Genomic DNA, 19471 nt, shown 5'->3' with positions numbered 1-19471 from the left:
TTTAAGAAGATGCTTTTGAAAGTTTTTTGAGACAGAGAAATCTGCTTTTTCTAGTAAATATCCTTTGGTCTATATCAGCTTTCTTTAAGGATTTTTTTTTTTTTTTTTTAGAGATCAGATTGGGGTGGGGAGTCCATATTATTCTCTACCAGGAGTAGGGAGAGAGTTTCACTAACAAGAGTCCTAGGAGGACCAGTGTACCAACCCTCCCCATTAATAATGAAGGAGGTGAAGATGGTGCAAGGACTTACCTGCTTAGATCAGGGCAGAGGTTGAAATCACTTGTAGCTGGGTGACTCTTGAAATGTTTCTCAGTCTCTGTTCCGGTTCTTAGCCCGGAAACTTAAAGCCTTGCAGCCACTTCACTGTCATGCAAGGTTCAACAGAGGAATGAGAGCATTCACTTGAAAAAGGCTTTATGAGCTGTAAAATTCTATGGAACTCTGAGAGACACTTACAACTGTGGGACTCTGGCACCCAGATCCGCAGCTTTGTGTCACGTTCCTGCTTCCCTTTTACCCCAGGAACAGATGGGAAACTCGCGTCCTTCTGACTTATTTTGACCTCATGGAGTAGAAAGGAGGCTTCTGTGAGCTTATAGACACCTCTCTGGGAGAAGAAGGGTGGTGTGGACCAGACTGTTTAGAAAGCACAGTTGTTATTTATGTTTCCTTATCTCTCCCTCAGTCACCCTGCTGTGATTTTAAGGAGGGTTGGGGAGGCAGAGCTGAACCCCTGTGGTGAAGAGTAATGAGTTTCCCTAACTCTATCTGTGAACCAGCTCTTTGGAAAGCTAACCTCCTCCCGAGGCACTCACTGCTAATTAAGAGGAGGGTGGCAGTGTTGGTAGATGGCTACTGAAGCAGCTCTTTTTTTTCATTCCTTGTACATCGGCTTCTCTTTTTCTTCTTAACTCTCCTATGAGTAGTCATGCATGGGAGGAGCTGGGGAGTCTGTGGACCCAGATTTCTGGAAGGGGCACTGGAGCTGATGAATTCAGTTGGCTGCAGTGGCTGCCTGGGTGTGAGTCCCAGCCCTCACTGCTGTCTGACTGTGCATCTCTGCACATACCACTTACCCTCATTCCGACTCAGCTTCACCACCTGTAGAATGAAACAGTGGTATGTCCCTCACTGGGGCTGTTTTGAGACTTTGTAGCTCACATCATGCTGTGCTGTGCTCTGTCTGCTAAGTCGTGTCTGACTCTTTAAGGCCCTGTGGACTGTAGCCCACCAGGCTGCTCTGTCCATGGGATTTCCCAGACAAGAATACTAGAGTGGGTTGCCATTCTCTCCTCCAGAGGGTCTCCCTGACCCAGGGATCTAACTCAGTTCTTCTGCATTGTTAGCCAGGTTTGTTACCACTGAGCCACCAGGGAATCCCCAACTCACATCATGCTTGTTGCAGAATTTCCTCTCAGTAACTTGCCCCTGTAGATATTTTAATCAGTCCCACATTTATCAAACAATGACAGACCACCTACTTTGTGCAGCACACGAGGTGTTAGTAGGGAAGATTTGCAGAAAATGCCCCAGACTTTCAAAGACAGGAAAATGCCAGGGGGAACTGATTCAAACTGATTCAAAAACAACACAAAAGCCATGTCTACCAGTTATGACTCAGGAGAAGACATCTTGGGTGGGCTGGAAGACATCTTCCACTTTGCACAGTGCTTGAGCTTAGACAGCTGAAGGAAGAAGGTGGCACGAAAATCATGTGATCATAGCTTTGACCCAGAACATGGTCGAGGCCCTCTGGCAGCTTCATTTCCCTGTAGGCTTTGTTGCAAATCTGATGAACAGGAGACCTTGATCTTCTCCTCACACCTCCAACTCTGCACCTGGGCCCTCGAAGTAATGATTCCACTCTGAGAACTGCAGCCTTCTATTTTGCCCCCCCCCCACCCCCTGCAACATCATTTTAAAGCATAGCCTTCCAAATGCCATTCCTCTTCTGAAGCCAATATATTTTTTTACAGTTGGAGTTAACTGCAGTGTCTTTCACAGCTCTCAAGTCATTGAGAAGATTAGATGTTCATTCTGCTAAAATATTGCTGCCTGAAGACTCAACTGTGAAATGCAGTTGTCGTGTGTGTTCGCCCACAGACAGACAGACACACATACGTGCTCACATACACATTATAAATGAAAAAATTAGAAAATAAGTATGTGTTTATTATGTGAGGGTAGGCTGCCTGATTATAAGTATCATTAGTCCTAAGTGATTTTGAAGATACCATAGCCAATGAGGATCTGGGCTCTACACAGCTGGTGTGTGTGTGTGTGTGTGTGTGTGTGTGTGTGTGTTGCACATTTGCTCACATATATGCATGAGGGAGGAGATAAATTCTCATCTAAGCAGATTATTTGCATTTTAAATTCTTAAGTCATGATTGCTGCATTGAATAGTTGGAAGTACTTTATAAAAGAGATATTACAGAGGACAGATTTTTAGAAACAGGCAATCCTTGATTCAGAGGCAGGCTTTCAACTTTACAAGTTGCGTGAACCTAAGTGAATTACTTAGACTCATTAAGGTAGACTACCTCATCTATAAAAAACTGCCTCCTCCAGGTTCAATGCACGATGATGGATGCTTGGGGCTGGTGCACTGGGATGACCCAGAGGGATGGTACAGGGAGGGAGGAGGATGGGAGGGTTCAGGATGGGGAGCACGTGTATACCTGTGGAGGATTCATGTTGATGTATGGCAAAACCAATACAATATTGTAACTTTAAAAAAAAAAAAAAAAAAACTGCCTCCTAAGAGGGGAAAAGGAGAAGAGTGAAGGAGAGATAAATTAGAAGTTTGAGATTAACAGATACATACTACAATATATGAAATAAATAACCAATAAGAATCTGCTGTAGTATAGGGATCTAAACTCAATATTTTATAACAACCTATAATGGAAAAGAAACTGAGAAGTAAATATATTTGTTGTTGTGTTTGTAGTTGTGTTTAATCGTGTCTGACTCTTTGTGACTCCTTGGACTGTAGCCCACCAGGCTCTTCTGTTCATGGAATTTTCCAGGCAAGAATACTGGATTGGGTTGCCATTTCCTTCTCCAGTGGATCTTCCTGACTTAAGGATCAAACTGTAGTCTCCTGCAGCTCCTGTGTTTCAGATTCTTTACCACTGAGGAACCAGGCAACTGCATATATATAATGAATCACTTTGCTATATATCTGAAACATAACACAACATTGTAAGTTAACTACATTTCAATAAAAATTAGAGAACTGCCTCCTGCCTCCAATAACCTTTGTTAGAATTAAGTGTGATTGTATAAATAATATGTTCTTTGCACAGTGTCTGACAAACCTTAAGAAATAATATTTCCCTACCTCTTCTCTTCTATCTGTGGGGATTTTTGTGAGCAGGTAATGAAATTCTTCTCACCCTTCTCACACATGCCCTCTGAAAGCCCTGGGATTTTCTGATTTTCATCTGACTGGCACCTCCCAAGACACCTCTTAGGAGAAGGAGACAGAGCTCGAGGTTGCTCTGCAACCACCCTCTTTAACTAACCTGGAGGCAGGACCACACTGGGTGATTTTAAAAATGCAACAATTCTCAAAAGTTTCAGAACGGTGATTCATGTTTAAGATGGTCTGATAAAGCAATCTTCTAAAGAAAATCCTTCCCACTCTGTTTTGAGCATGCCCTTTTGGTTATAGGAGTAAATTTTGCAACTGTTTCAAGAATCTTTGCTCTTACCCCAAATTCATACAGAAACTGAAAAGCATCCAAATCTCTGTAAAATTGTGGCTCTCCATGTATAGATTGTCAAGTACAGAATCACTGACTTCATCAGGGTAAAGGCTTCAGTGGAATGCTAACACAGTCATTCTTGCTATAAATCAGGATTCTGAATCAAGAGCATAGAATTTTCCTCCTTTCACAAGGGGAATCTCCCCATTCCAAGTAGAAAGACCATACCTCTTACAGAATCATTTCTGTACCCTACAAGAGCAAAGGATCTCTGCTCATTAAACATCTAGATGTTGTTGTCGTCACTCAGTTGTGTCTGACTCTTTGTGCACCACCCCCCCTGGAATCCTTACTAAATTTAATGCATTACAGAAAACTTCATATCATGGCTATTACTCAGTAAATCAGATATATATTTTCAACCAAAAATAGCATGGTACATTGACATAATTTCAAAACTGTGTGTGTGTGTGTGTGTTATCCCTTTACAAACAATATCCTGGGCAGAACTTCAACTCCTTATTGAAGTTGGAGGCTTGGATCCCCACGTTCTTAGCTTCTTTCTTGCTGCCTGCACAGCCTTCATCATCTCTAAGGTGGTGGCTCCACCACCTGAGTATGAGGGTTGTACTGAAAGCAGCCGAAATTACTTGTGTCCTGTAAAGAGACCCTACTATACCACAAAACACCTAGATCCTAGTCCTAAGTCAGCCAGTGACTAGGTAGGTGACATGGGGCCATCACCACACCTTCCCAGGCCTCTTTCCCATATCCAGTGAAGGAGTTAAGCCATCTTCACAGTCCTCCTGTTCTGATACTCTGTTGTTTCAACTGGTTGGTTTCCATCAAGTGCTCATCTTCATAATTCCCATGTAAGCAGTGCAGTTCTTCAGCATTTTTCATTTTTCCCCATCTGTGTCTTCAACAGATGTTGATTTAGCTGTTATGCTTCAGTCTCTGCATTAGGTGCTAAAAATACTTAGCACCTACATTTATTTTAGGAAACATTCATTGCTTTCATGTTCATATATTTGAAGATGTGGTTAGCATTATCTTTACCTGCTTTATGCAGACATCCCATGTTTGAATAACATTGACCATGGTTTTGGCCACAAATCATAGGGTATTTCAGTCCAACTGAAGCAGCCATATTGCTTCCCATAACTTCAGCAAGACCCAAACACTGAGAAAGTGTCTAGAGGAGGTGTGTCTTATGCAGGCATCTATGATTGTAAATACTTTACTGTATCCCAACAGTTTATTTCCTGTCCCTTCCCTTTGTGAGATTTTTGAAGGTAATGTCTTATTGATCCCTAGGCTCTCTGCTTAACTTGGTGCCAGGCAGAGAGAAGGTGCTTTGTTCATGTTTGATGAGCAGATGAATGTGCAAATGGTTGTGATGCAAAGAAACTGAGCAATTACAGTTTTCAGTTCAAAAGCCCAAATCGCATCCCATTGCCATATGCATTCTTATTTGGAAAGCCTTTTGTCAAGATGGGCTTCCCTAGGGGCTCAGATCGTAAAGAATCTGCCTGCAATGTGGAGACCTGGGTTTGATCCCTGGGTTGGGAAGATCTTCTGGAGAAGGGAATGGCAACCCACTCCAATATTCTTGTCTGGAGTGTCCCATTGACAGAGGAGCCTGGTGAGCTACAGTCATGGGGTTGCAAAGATAATGATTCATTTGGAGTAGATGAATAAACACTATGCCAATTCTTGAGGCCAGTATTACTGAGCAGGGTCTTATTGCTTCTTAGTAGAAGGGGGCTCCCTCTCCTGAGACTGACTCAAGCTGTCAAAGGCATTTTCTCACCAAAGTGGCTTCCTGTCCCTGGGGTCCACAACCATTTTTGTAAAGGGCTAGATAGTAAGCATTTAAACACTGTAGACTGTGTGTCCTCTGGCACAACAATCATATTATGACAGCAGCTGTAGATCTGCAAATGAATGAATATAGCTATGTTCCAATAAAACTTTATTTACAAAATCAGATGACAGGCCAAATTTGGCCCACAGCTTGTAGTTTGTTGATTCATGTCCTAGCTTATGATGCAGAAGTCTTACAAAGATTTCATAAATTTCAACAGACTACCTGCGACTCATGAAAGTAGATAAATGATTACTGGAGATTTCTTGTTCTTACAGGGTTGAATGGTCTTCCTGTTCCATGCTCATTGAAAGTCCAAAACACTCTCAAAGAGATCTAATCCCCTGTTAGTTTACATTCTCAAGGTTATCTCTGCCTGCATATTTAGATCCAGATTTGAATTTTAATCTATTTCATGATTTCCATAAACGAGCAATCAAAAGCACTAACAGCCAAACCTAGTCAAAGCATGAACATAGCACTCTTTACTGAAGATTTAGTGGAGAAAAATAAAAAGTTATATTGCAGAAATGAGGATACTTTCTAATTGAACATTAAGCATTTCCAATTTTTAAAAGTATTTTTATGCCATCCTCAAGCTAGCAAGTGCCCATTGGTTGATTCTCCATCATAGTCCTAAATTTACATTAACCTACATTCTCCATATTTCTTCCTCAACTCTTCAGATGTAAATCCCAAGCCTTCACTGTGCTGCCTATGGAGCAGTTTTGGTTGCTTGGCTCTTGGAACAGCCATGCTTCCATGTTCTCCTCCACCACCCCATTCCACTTATCCAGGCATTCCACCAAGCCAAAGTAGGTCCTCTGTAAGTGGAATATGAGGTTGTTGAGTCAAACATTTTCTCTTGTGTTATGTTCACAAGCTGTTGTCCAGATACTGCCATCCAGCATTCCATTTTGCCTTTAGAAATGAATTCTTTCTTCTGGCTCTTTCTAGAGAGTCATCTGATCACAGCTTACCTCTGGGAGGGCTTCTAGGCACTTGTCCAGTGTAATTTCTTTGTTTCTAAAAGAAATATGTGAAACTTTGTTAAACAGAAATGTGTGCTTAAAGCCCAATTAGGATTTAAGATTTATAGTTAGAGATCAAGTCTAGAAGTTTTTATCTTAAAAGAAAGCAGTATTTATCAGGTTGTATAGCTACAAAATCACCATATAGCAGTATTATTATTTTTTTAAATACAGTTCATTTCTCACTGATTAAGGACTTTGAGTAATCACTGCACTAATTTTTTTATCAATAATCATTTTAGTGATCATTTCTATAATAGTTCCTGTGTATCCATGTGCTCAGTCATGTTCAACTCTTTGTGGCCTCATGGACTATAGTCTACCTTGCCCATGGGATTTTCCAGCCAAAACTACTGGAGCAGGATACAATTTCCTACTCCAGGGTAACTTCTCAACCCAGGGATTGAACCTGAATCTCTTATATTTCCTGCATTAACAGGAGGATACTTTACTTCTAGCTCCACCTAGGAAGCCAAATAATTCCTGTACTGTGTAAATAAAAGTATAAAGAGACTCTGCAGGAGGAAGAGACTAGGCAGATGTCATTTCTTTTTGAGTTGACAAAGGGCATAATTCTGGAGGGGTGGATGTGAATGAGGAAAGAGGAGAGCTCTCATAAAAGTGTTTCACTCTGATCTCCTTTTTTTTTAAAGCTTTCCTCATCTCTTGAGACATATATATATTCTATAATAAAGCCTTATGCTTATGTAACTTTCTATGTTTTTCAAAGTGCTGTCATATATCATTATATATCATTTGATCCTCACCAAAGACCTTGAACCATAGTGAAAGCACCAAGCTGTAAGTCACTTTAGAAGACTACATGCCAGTCAGCCAGGCAACTTACCTTACAGACAACCAGACTGTGCCCTGCAATGCTGTTTCTAATTTAAACAATAGAAAGACACAAGACCAGTCTCTCTCTTGCTTTCCTTCTCCCACCCCTTCTCTCTCCCTCTGTCTTATAAATATGGATCAACTGTGATGAAAAAAAAGAATTTGCAGGCTCTGTCTTGCTTCAGAGGGCCCTTTTTTTTTTTTTTTTTTTTTTTGCAAATAGATGCACTGAATGAGACAGTAGCTTTGGAATTATCTTATACTGACATTAAACTATTCAGCAAACATGGACATACTCTTCATGCTGAGAATATAAGCCAGAGCTGCAGTTAATGATGAGGAATCTAGAGACTCTGGTGTGGGATCATCCAAAGTATTTCTAGAAAGGAGTATTATACTATGCTCAACCATTCTGGATAAAAAATTATTGAAATCAATCAACTATCCCACCATCTGGGTTGTGTATTTAATTTTTATAAGCAGTATGTAATGGATGGGCACTAATGGCATGTTTTCTGGCCAGTTTATAACAAATAATGGATTCATTTTCTCGTTCTCATCTCTTTTTAATGTCTGCATTTCCTTCCATATGTATTCTGAATAAAGCATATTTGGTGCTGTCCAGAAATCACATATTATCCTTTTTTGGGGTCTGCTTATGTACCCAGTCTCTTTGCATTTGAAATTAAGCCAGCACAACATTCTAATTGAAAGGGAAAGAGCTTTGGCTTTAATTACTCTCAGTAATAGATATAACAATGAGCAGGGCTCATTCACAGCCATTACATCAAGCAATAAAGTCATCAGGTGGCTGCTCTTGACACCGTGAAAGCTGTCATCCTGAAGTGCTCTCAGCTAGGGACACCCACTGTCTCACATCATAGCTGTTTTCCCATTATCCATCTTTGAGGGAGGGAGTGGAGGAGGAGAGAGTGCCTCGGTAGAACTCACTGAATGTGGTGTGGTCCAAAGGATAAAAAATGTGCAATTTGGAGACTTGGATTTACTTACTAGCTCTCCCTTTCCCTGGATGCATGATGGTATTGAACAAATAGCCCTCTGTTTCTCACTGTTCTTATCTGTAAAGCAAAGATGATAATCCACGCCATTCCTAAATGAGCTATTTTTATAAACATTGAAGTACTGCAGAATTGAAGATTGTTCGAGTTTTTCTACTTTGCCAACCAAATTGCTTCCTTGGCTTTGGCTGAGTGGAAATAAGTATTCAGTTTGAGTTCCATCTAATTTTTGTACCCACTTTCTAACAGCATCAAATGGTCAAAAGGGAAATGTAAGAAGGAAAGAGAGCAGCAAAGGGAAGGACTAATCTACATACTTGATGATCAGTGTCTGCAGACTCCATATTTGTTTCAATGGATGGCCTCTATTTGAGAAAACTCAAGATGGCACCCCTCAACAATTCAGAATCATATTAGAATTTAGAAGTCTCCAGAATAGCAAGTACATTGTCAATTCCTTACCTTTCTCCCCTCCTTTTTTTTTTTTTTTTTCTTTAAATTGAAAAGAGCTTCTGTTGGATAAGAAAGAACAGGTAAGTATTTTATGGCCATGGAAAAATGTCTACATTGTAAAAGAGCACCGATTGCATTAAATGTTAAATAAATCATTACTCATTGACCCTTTAGGGTCAACAATTAAGTACTATGAACTGGCTTTAGCTTTGAGATGACAAGGCTTTCTCATTATCCTTTGGAGTCTAGTCAGAGAGATGAATTGTGAAGGCAGAATGACAGTGCTGTCTGTGGAGTCACTGTGGAGTGGTGGGCTGCTCATAGGTGAGGAGGGGCATGTCTGGAGCCCCTTGACTGTAGAAGAGGAAATATTTGATGCATGCCAAGTGAGCCAGTAAGAAAGTAGAAGAAAGCAAAGCCAAGTGTCAAGGATAAGGCAACTGTCCTCCATGTGGTATGTGGTCATCTATTTAGTTATTGGCACTTTCAGAGAATATTGTTAGCTATGTGAGCAAATCAGTCCTAAAAAGAGAGTTTGCTTCCTGACCAATGGGAGTAAGTACAGATTTATTATATTTATAAGCCCATCTTTGCATGTGGTTGAGTTAGGGGATTAGGGAATTAAGAAATCTGTCTCTTGGTAGAAATTAACTTGAAAGAATAGCTCCTCTTATGCATTTACTAGGAATTTTTTTTTGTCTTTTGGTTAGTTTATTTTCTATTGATTCATACTTAATAGAGGGCCCAGTGAGACATTTGTAGCTAAATTTGTTAGGAGCCACTTCCAATTAAAGTTCATTTATATTGAAGATAAATGGTAATCTGAGTTAATAGGAAAGTAGTATTCAGTGTTACCTTAAAAGTAATTTGCACAGAACAATTTAGGAGCCTTTCTAGTGCACCAATTAAGGCACTTTATGATTAAACTCCAAACTATGAAAGCCCCTCACTTAATTTGACATGCAGAGTGAAATATCATTACAGTAAGTTGCCTACATACAAACCTGCAAGTTGCAAACTTTCAAAGATGTGAACATGCTTTCCATCAGTTAGGTGTGAGTGAAATTGCAGCTTGCCCTCTATCTCCTGTTGCTGATGATCCTTCAGCTCTACCATCTCCCACCTCCACTCTTTCATCCAGTTGCTACCTCTTTTTGCCTCCTTACTTGATGCCAGCCCTTGTATGCCAGCTGTTGTACTGTACTACTATACTTTTCAAGGCATTGTACTATAGGATTGTATTGCTGAAAGGTTTAACTTTGTCTCAGATTCAAAGGATTTGTTAACAAAAGAAACCGCTCATTATACACAAATAAACAATTTCAATGTTTAGTACAGAATTATCTAACTTACTTTCAATAAACAATCATTAAAAAGAAAGACAAATAGAACAACAGATACATCACCAAACTGGGTTTTTACCAACATCCTGGCTCAAACAGCACGGGGAAGTTTGTGTAACAGCAGCAATTTGGAGTTCCAATTGGGAAAAGGTCCTGGGCAGCGCATCTGCCTCAAGGGTGAGACTTCAAAATTGCCCTTTGAGGGTTCCCGCTTATAATCTCAAGCTGCAGACTATGATATTATCAGTCTGGGAGCAAATTGCAACTCTGATTTCATGTTAATGCTGTTGATTTTGTCTTGTAAATCTTGGAATGTTGTTAAACTCTGGGCATGGTTGGCCAGACCCTCTCCATGGGCTCAACAATCTCAAGATCCATCCCCTGTCTTATCTATGGTGCCTCATGGCTTGCACACACAGCAGGCAGTCAGGGCAGTGTCCAGGCAGGTCAGAAGCAAGGTCAGATGCATGCTCTGCTTTCCTCGTTTCTGATGCCTGAACAAGACTACTTCCATTTAATTTCTCTAACAGAGATTAAAAATGTATTTTTTAATGTATTATTTGTGTGTATTACAATAGTATATAGCCAATCGTACTAGTTGGGTACCTAGACTAACTGTGTTGGACTCACAAACAAATTGGACTTATATAATTTTTGTTCAGTCACTAAGTCACGCCCAACTCTTTCGCAACCCCATGGACTGTAGCCCACTAGGCTTCTCTGTCTATGGGATTTCCCAGGCAAGAATACTGGAGTGAGTTGCCACACCCTCCTCCAGGGGATCTTCCCAACCCAGGGATTGAATCCAAGTCTCTTATGTCTGCATTGGCAGGCAAGTTCTTTACCACTAGTGCAACCATATATCTGAATCACTTTGCTGTACAACTAAAACTAAGACAATTTTGTAAATCAACCATAGTTCAATTAGGAAAAAAAAAAAACAAAAAACGATCTTTAGTTAATCCTGAATGACTTAAATAAGTTAAATTTAGGCAAATTTGGAGAAGGAAATGGCAACCCACTCCAGTGTTCTTGCCTTGAGAATCCCAAGGACGGGGGAGCCTGGTGGGCTGCCGTCTATGGGGTCGCACAGAGTCGGACACGACTGAAGCGACTTAGCAGCAGCAGCATCAGGCAAATTTGAAACCAAGAAAACAGCGATGGTTGATAAAGAACTTGTAATATGGAGTATAGGTTTATTGAGAAGAATTGTAATTGCTTAATCTAGAATGAGAGCAAAAAACAGACCAAAAACTTCAGTCTTTTTCTCTGACCTACTCAGACACCATGAAAGCATGTACCATTTGCTAACGTCAAACTGATGATTACCTATTGCATCGATTCACTGAAACCAACCAGCCTACTTGATTATTCAAGCCAAAATGAGACTTTTTTTCCTCTTCAGAAAATCTCTTTGTCCTAAAGAAACTCTTATTTCCTGACGGGCCATTCATTTTTGTTTGTGACTGACTGATCACAGTCTTTGTCACCCATTGTGCTAATGACAGTTGGGCATCTCTTGCCTCCTAGAACTAGCTCAGAGATTTCTAAGCTAAGGTCCTTGTCATCCACACAGTGGGTGCACATCCTGAGTAAGCCCTGCTGAATCAAAGGCTGCTATTCACTTCTGTCCTCTCTTCCATGTGCTGATCTAACTACATGATGTTTCTAATTGGGTCCAAACACAGGACATTTCATAGACTAACTATAGTCTCTGCAGGATCAGACATTTACCATCCCCACATCATTCTGTACCTTTTTATCCTCTAAGGCCTCCCACGCTGCCCCACGCCCCCAACCTCACCGCCCCCACCCCACCCCCTCCATTTCCTGAAAATGTAGTTGTTACAAGTAGATCATCTGGGCGTGGGTCATGCACTGTTACAAAAGCAGTTAAAAAAAGATAGTGACACTGCTCTCCCTGCTAGAAATTAGCCAGGTGCACCATTATGTAAGGAGCTCAAGCTAGAGAGCACAGTAATTAAAATAACAATGAAATGATAGCTTATGCAACACTCCACAAATATGATATTTTCATTTGTAGTATTGTACAAACCAAGCATATCAGGCAGAGATGTTCTGTGATTTGCAGAAGGCCAAGGGAAAGTGAATGAGGACACTGGAATAGAGTTCTTCTGCCTCCCTCTCTTGCTATGCCAGTCAAAGGCCTGTTATGCACAAGAGGGTGTCGTGGCACATGAACATGTATGGCCGATGTCTGTCTCCTAGGATGCTACAAGTCAATGACATTTACAGCATGTGGTCTTGAAAAGGAAAGGGGAGGTAGAAAAATTGCCCACTGGCAGTAGTGTTGAATACAGAGTTTCCATTTTGTAGGTTCCCTTGTGATTTTTTAAAAGTTCATTCAGAAATGGTCAGATAGGATGGACAAAATCTGATCACCAAGCTCATAGGGGATTGATTATTAAATGATGGTTCATATTTTATTTAAATAACTTACAATAAAGTGATGTTCCCCATTGGACTGAATAATCAGTGATGGACTTAGACTATTCTACCATGGACAGAAGAGCCTGATGGGCTCTAGTCCATGGGGTCATGAAGAGTTGGACATGACTAAGTGGCTCACACTTTCACTTTTCACTTTTTTTCACCATGCAGGGAACCACTTTTCAAGTATAAATAAAAAGTCAATTTTGAAATAAAATGTTTGTGTTTTTATTTTTCTATTTCTTCATCTCAACCTTCCCATTTCCATTCTTAATTTGGCATGTTCTGCTTGTTGTGTGAACTATCAGCCTTCTTTAAAAAATTAGTTGGAAAGGAATTTGGAAACTGTGATTATGGTGTTTATGTTGGTCTACGAATTCTCTTTCTGTTTGCTATTTATATTTGCCATGGTATCCTGTGGACCAACCAAAGTGCGGCAACCTCCACTGTGATGCCTGAGAAAGTCCTTACAGGCTTCACTGAAAATCCACTTCTCTTTGGTCAAAAGTGTGGAAATGACCAATCCCCTATCCTTATTTAACTCAAGAGTTTTTATACAGGGGCTGGACCCATTTGATCAATGATTTCTCACTGAATCACTTGCTGATGCATGGTAAGATGATAAGCGGTGCACAGAGAGATGGGTTAGGATTTGGAGTCTTACTAAACTGCTTCCCCAAAGACCACCATATTCCACACTCTAGTAGGTGCCAGTGGAAATGACCCTCTGTGTTCACATGACTGCCTTATGATCCAGCAATCCCACTGCTGGGCATACACACTGAAGAAACCAGAAGGGAAAGAGACACGTGTACCCCAATGTTCATCGCAGCACTGTTTATAATAGCCAGGCCATGGAAGCAACCTAGATGTCCATCAGCAGATGAATGGATAAGAAAGCTGTGGTACATATATACAATGGAGTATTACTCAGCCATTAAAAAGAATACATTTGAATCAGTTCTAATGAGGTGGATGAAACTGGAGCCTATTATACAGAGTGAAGTAAGCCAGAGGAAAAACACCAATACAGTATACTAACGCATATATATGGAATTTAGAAAGATGGTAACAATAACCCTGTGTACGAGACAGCAAAAGAGACACTGATGTATAGAACAGTCTTATGGACTCTGTTGGAGAGAGAGAGGGTGGGAAGATTTGGGAGAATGGCATTGAAACATGTAAAATATCATGTATGAAACGAGATGCCAGTCCAAGTTTGATGCACGATCCTGGATGCTTGGGGCTGGTGCACTGGGACGACCCAGAGGGATGGTATGGGGAGGGAGGAGAGAGAAGGGTTCAGGATGGGGAACACATGTATACCTGTGGTGGATTCATTTTGATATTTGGCAAAACTAATACAATTATGTAAAGTTTAAAAATAAAATAAAATTAAAAAAAACACGGAAAAAAAAATGAATGTGTGCCATATGCCTATAAAAAGTGTTTGTCTTATATTTAAACAATACATTATTTGTTAAAATTTGAAGGCAGTTCTACCTAGCTTGCAATAGTGAACAAAATATTCCTTATCTTTATTCCCAGAAGACAAATGTCTTTCCAGATTTGCTTCTATCCTTTATTTTGTGAAAAGTAGCCAGTTTAATAAAATGTGACATTTCAAAGTATAAGTGTAAAAAAAAACCTATTAGCACAGTGTTAGAACCTCTAGTCACTGACAATCATGCAGGCTTTGTGTGGCCCTATGGATGCTTGATAGGTATTCGTTCATTTGTTTTGGTGATGGTTTAGTCACTAAGTCATGTCTGACTTTTCAGACCCTATGGACTGTAATCTGCCAGGCTCCTCTGTCCATAGGATTTCCCAAGCAAGAATTTTGGAGTGGGTTGCCATTTTCTTCTCTAGGGGATCTTCCTGACCTAGGGATGGAACCACATCTCCTGCATTGCAGGTGGTCTACCTACATTGGCAGGTAGATTCTATACCACTGAGCATCCAGGGAAGCCCATGCTCATTATTTATTTAATTGAACTTCCACTGTGTGGCTAGCATGGATCTAGGCTAGGGAGATACAAGCCTGAGTAAGAGAGACATGATCCTTTCCTCATGGAACTTAAAGTCAAGTTCAAAAGCAGTTGTCACTCTAATAACCTCACCAGAAATATGTAATGGATTCTAATAATGAAATTTAAAAGAGATAATTCATGTACAGGGTAGGATATGGTAGATTTCATCTGAGACCTAAGGAACAAATAAGAATAATCTAGTTGAATGGAAATGGAGAAGGGAAAGGAAAGAAAAAAAAATCCCAGTAAAGAGATTGATCACATGAAATGCTGCTTTCTAGGAAGTAGAGTAGTATAGTGTGACAGGAAGGAGGAAAATCGCTCATCAGGAGGTGAAAAAGACAGGATCCAGACAATACGTATATTTGTAGGACTTTTAGATAACTTTACTCTGCTAACAAAGTCTTAAAGATTTTAGGGGATATCTTGTGGATCTGTGGTTTTTGGGTCCTTGAAGGAATACATAATTCCCCTGCAATGGAAAGACAGTTCTGGAGTCTCACTAATGAGCCAATGACCACTAGATCCCACCCACTGGTAGGTGACAAAGTCAATGACAGGCTTGCCTGTAGTACAACTCACTAAATTGCATGTTGCATCATGAACATCTTTTGGACAGAAATGATTCAAAACTTTCACTGGATCCTCAGAAGGGTACATGACTCAGGAAAAAAAAAATAGAACTGTTGTCCTAATAAATTCACAAATTTAATATGGTTCATCACTTTGCATCTCCTATCATTTCTTTCTTTCTTGTTTTTGTGATAAATTCCTACTATTTCTAATATTTAAAGTGAATACTAATTACTTAGGAAATTTATTATTTCCTAAGTAATTAGTTATTATATTAATAAGATATATATTAATTAATATATAATTATTAATTAACTGTAATTAAATATATAATTAATAAGATTATGTATTAAGAGCTGGTTATTACTAGAGTTAATGAATTTAGTAAGTATCCAAAATGTTTTGTGAGTTCCATTCTATAAAAGTGTGTGTATTTATTATTTCTATAATTGCTTCTTAATTAAAACTACCATATGACCCAAAAATCCACTATGGGGCATATACCCTAAAGAAACCATAATTGAAAAAACACATGTAACCCAATGTTCATTGCAGCACTATTTATAATAGCTAGGACATGGAAGCAACTGAGATGTGCATCGACAGATGAATGAGTAAAGAAGTTGTGGTACATATACACAGTGGAATATTACTCAGCCATAAAAGGAAAACATTTGAGACACTTCTAATGAGGTGGATGAACCTACAATCTATCTTACAGAGTGAAGTTAAGTCAGAAAGAGAAAAACAAATATTGTGTATTAACACATATATATGGAATCTAGAAAGATGGTACTGATGAAACTATCTGCAGAGCAGCAATGGAAATTCAGACAAAAAGCACAGATTTGTGGACCCAGTGGGGAAGGAGAGGGAGACACAACTGAAAGAGTAACACTGAAACATATACATTACCATATGTAAAGTAGATGACCAGTGGGGATTTGCTGTTTGATACAGAGAGCTCAAACCCTGTGCTCTGTGACAACCTAGAGGGGTGGGATGGAATGGGAGGTGGGAGAGAGATTCGAGAGGGAGGGGAATATATATACCTATGACTGATTCATGTTGATGTATGGCAAAAACTAACACATTATTGTGTTATCCTGCAATTAAAAAAAAAAAAAACCTCCTTTTAAAAAAACTCAAAAAAAAAAATAATAAAAGTTTCCACTGGATGATGGGCAGGTGATCACTTCCTTCAACTGTGGATCCAGACTTTGTTTCAAGGCTTCTGACAGTAATCTGTTCCTTTCTGTTCTTTGAACCCCCAAAGCTAACTTTCCCCAGATGGTAGGTAATACCAAAATTTATGCCTCTTTAGTTCCATGTAACAGGCATGTGACATGTGTCCACAGGCACAGTGTCCATTGAGATGCTGCCCTCTTGAACGTCATTTTCTAACTGATGCATTTATAGCCATGATGAGGACTAGAATGGAGAAGGAAATGGCACCCCACTCCAGTACTCTTGCCTGGAAAATCCCATGGGTGGAGGAGCCTGGTAGGCTGCAATCCGTGGGGTTGCGAAGAGTCGGACACAACTGAGTGACTTCACTTTCTTTTTTTTTATTCTATTTTATTTTATTTTTAAACTTTACATAATTGTATTAGTTTTGCCAAATATCAAAATGAATCCGCCACAGGTATACATGTGTTCCCCATCCTGAACCCTCCTCCCTCCTCCCTCCCCATACCATCCCTCTGGGTGGTCCCAGTGCAGTAGCCCCAAGCATCCAGTATCGTGCATCGAACGTGGACTGGCAACTCGTTTTTTACATGATATTTTACATGTTTCAATGTCATTCTCCCAAATCTTCCCACCCTCTCCCTCTCCCACAGTGTCCATAAGACTGTTCTATACATCAGTGTCTCTTTTGCTGTCTCGTACACCAGGTTATTGTTACCATCTTTCACTTTTCACTTTCATGCATTGGAGAAGGAAATGGCAACCCACTCCAGTGTTCTTGCCTGGAGAATCCCAGGGACAGGGGAGCCTGGTGGGCTGCCGTCTATGGGGTCACACAGAGTCAGACACAACTGAAGTGCCTTAGCAGAGGACTAGAATATAGTGCTTGGGAGAGTTCTCTCTCTTTCCCTTCTTCCCTATTTTTCTTTTTCTCTTTTCCTGTATTTTCAAATTGCTTCAGTCTTTATGGGGATTTTTTTGGCAGATAAAATTCTTCCTAATATTATATAATCAGTTGATCCATGACACAGTGACTCTGGAGGGTTATGGCAATGCTTTTGTGCAAATTCTTATGCCAAGAAATCCAGGAGCTAAGTCCGAATCCTCAAAAATGTGTAGTAACCACCTACTCTGTGAGAGGGGTTGGAGATACAAAATTATAAATCATAGTCCTTGTCCCCAGAGGTCTTCCAGTCTACTAAGATGTGATGGGATATATTTTATAAGTGATTAAAATAGAACATGCCGACTAATGTCATAGACATAGTAATTTAAATAAATTAGCATTTATTAATTGTTATTGATGGGGAAACAGTGGAAACAGTGTCAGACTTTATTTTGGGGGGTTCCAAAATCACTGCAGATGGTGACTGCAGCCAGGAAATTAAAAGACACTTACTCCTTGGAAGAAAAGTTATGACCAACCTAGATAGCATATTGAAAAGCAGAGACATTACTTTGCCAACTAAGGTCCGTCTAGTCAAGGTTATGCTTTTTCCAGTGATCATGTATGGATGTGAGAGTTGGACTGTGAAGAAAGCTGAGCGCCAAAGAATTGATGCTTTTGAACTGTGGTGTTGAAGAAGACTCTTGAGAGTCCCTTGGACTGCAAGGAGATCCAACCAGTCCATCCTAAAGGAGATCAGCCCTGGGATCTCTTTGGAAGGAATGATGCTGAAGCTGAAACTCCAGTACTTTGGCCACCTCATGCGAAGAGTTGACTCATTGGAAAAGACTCTGATGCTGGGAGGGATTGGGGGCAAGAAGAGAAGGGGACGACAGAGGATGAGATGGCTGGATGGCATCACTGACTCGATGGACGTGAGTCTGAGTGAACTCTGGGAGTTGGTGACGGACAGGGAGGCCTGGCGTGCTGTGATTCATGGGGTTCCAAAGAGTCGGACACGACTGAGCGACTGAACTGAGCTGAACTGATAGACCATATGGGACTTCCCACGTGGCTCAGTGGTCAAGAATTCACCTGCCAATACAAGAGCCGCAGGAGCCTTGAGTTCATTCCCTGGTTCAGGAAGATTCCCTGGAGGAGGAAATGGAAACTCACTCCAATATTCTTGCCTGAAAAATTTCATGAACAGAGGAACCTGGTGGGCTACAGTTCATGTAAAAAAGTCAGACTGAACACGCATAGCCTAACAGCCTATAGACAATATAAAGATGAATAAGAGGAGAATGATGCCTCCTAGGAGTAGGGCATGTAGAGGCCTTTTCAGTAATGTGTAATGACTTTGAAAATAGACTTATGGTTACCAACCAAAGGAAAAAGTGGGAGGGAGAGATAAATTAGGAGTTTGGGATTTATATATACACATTACTATATTTAAAATAGATAATCGACATGGGCCTACTGTATAGCACAGGGAACTCTACTCATTCTGAGATAACCTATATAGGGAAAGAATCTGAAAATAATGGATATATGTATAGCTAAATCATTTTGCTGTATACCTGAAACTAACACAATATTTTAAATCAGCTATTCTATATACTATATATATATACTATATAATTTTTAATTAATTTATTTTTTATTGAAGGATAATTGCTTTACAGAATTTTGCTCTTTTCTGTCAAACCTCAACATACATCAGCCATAGGTGTATATATATATATATATATATATATCCCCTCCCTTTTGGAACTCTTTCCTATCTCCCTCCCCATCCCATCCCTCTGCTGCTGCTGCTGCTAAGTCAGTCGTGTCCGACTCTGTACGACCCCATAGACGGCAGCCCAACAGGCTCCCCTGTCCCTGGGATTCTCCAGGCAAGAATACTAGAGTGGGTTGCCATTTCCTTCTCCAATGCATGAAAGTGAAAAGTGAAAGTGAAGTCGCTCAGTTGTGTCCGACTCTTCGCGACCCCATGGACTGTAGCCTACCAGGCTCCTCCATCCATGGGATTCTCCAGGCAAGAGTACTTGAGTGGGGTGCCAGTGCCTTCT

General features: G+C 40.2%; 1 protein-coding gene and 1 long non-coding RNA gene across 6 annotated transcripts in view; one reads left to right on the top strand and one right to left on the bottom strand.

Annotated features, from left to right (window-relative positions):
- Positions 1-401, bottom strand: part of LOC112448799 (uncharacterized) — a 54931-nt gene extending 54530 nt beyond the window's left edge. For both annotated transcript variants that reach the window (XR_009496317.1, XR_009496315.1), the window contains exon 1: positions 252-401. This is a non-coding gene — a long non-coding RNA (uncharacterized lncRNA). The remainder of the gene's footprint in view (positions 1-251) is intronic.
- CTNNA2 (catenin alpha 2) overlaps positions 1-19471 on the top strand; it is a 1361081-nt gene that overhangs the window by 636115 nt on the left and 705495 nt on the right. The gene's annotated exons all lie outside the window — the stretch shown is intronic.

This window comes from Bos taurus, chromosome 11 (genome assembly GCF_002263795.3).
Source record: "Bos taurus isolate L1 Dominette 01449 registration number 42190680 breed Hereford chromosome 11, ARS-UCD2.0, whole genome shotgun sequence".
NCBI classification, from domain to species: domain Eukaryota; kingdom Metazoa; phylum Chordata; class Mammalia; order Artiodactyla; family Bovidae; genus Bos; species Bos taurus.
Note: the sequence above shows the minus strand (reverse complement) of the source record. Positions and strands in the feature narration are given on the sequence as shown.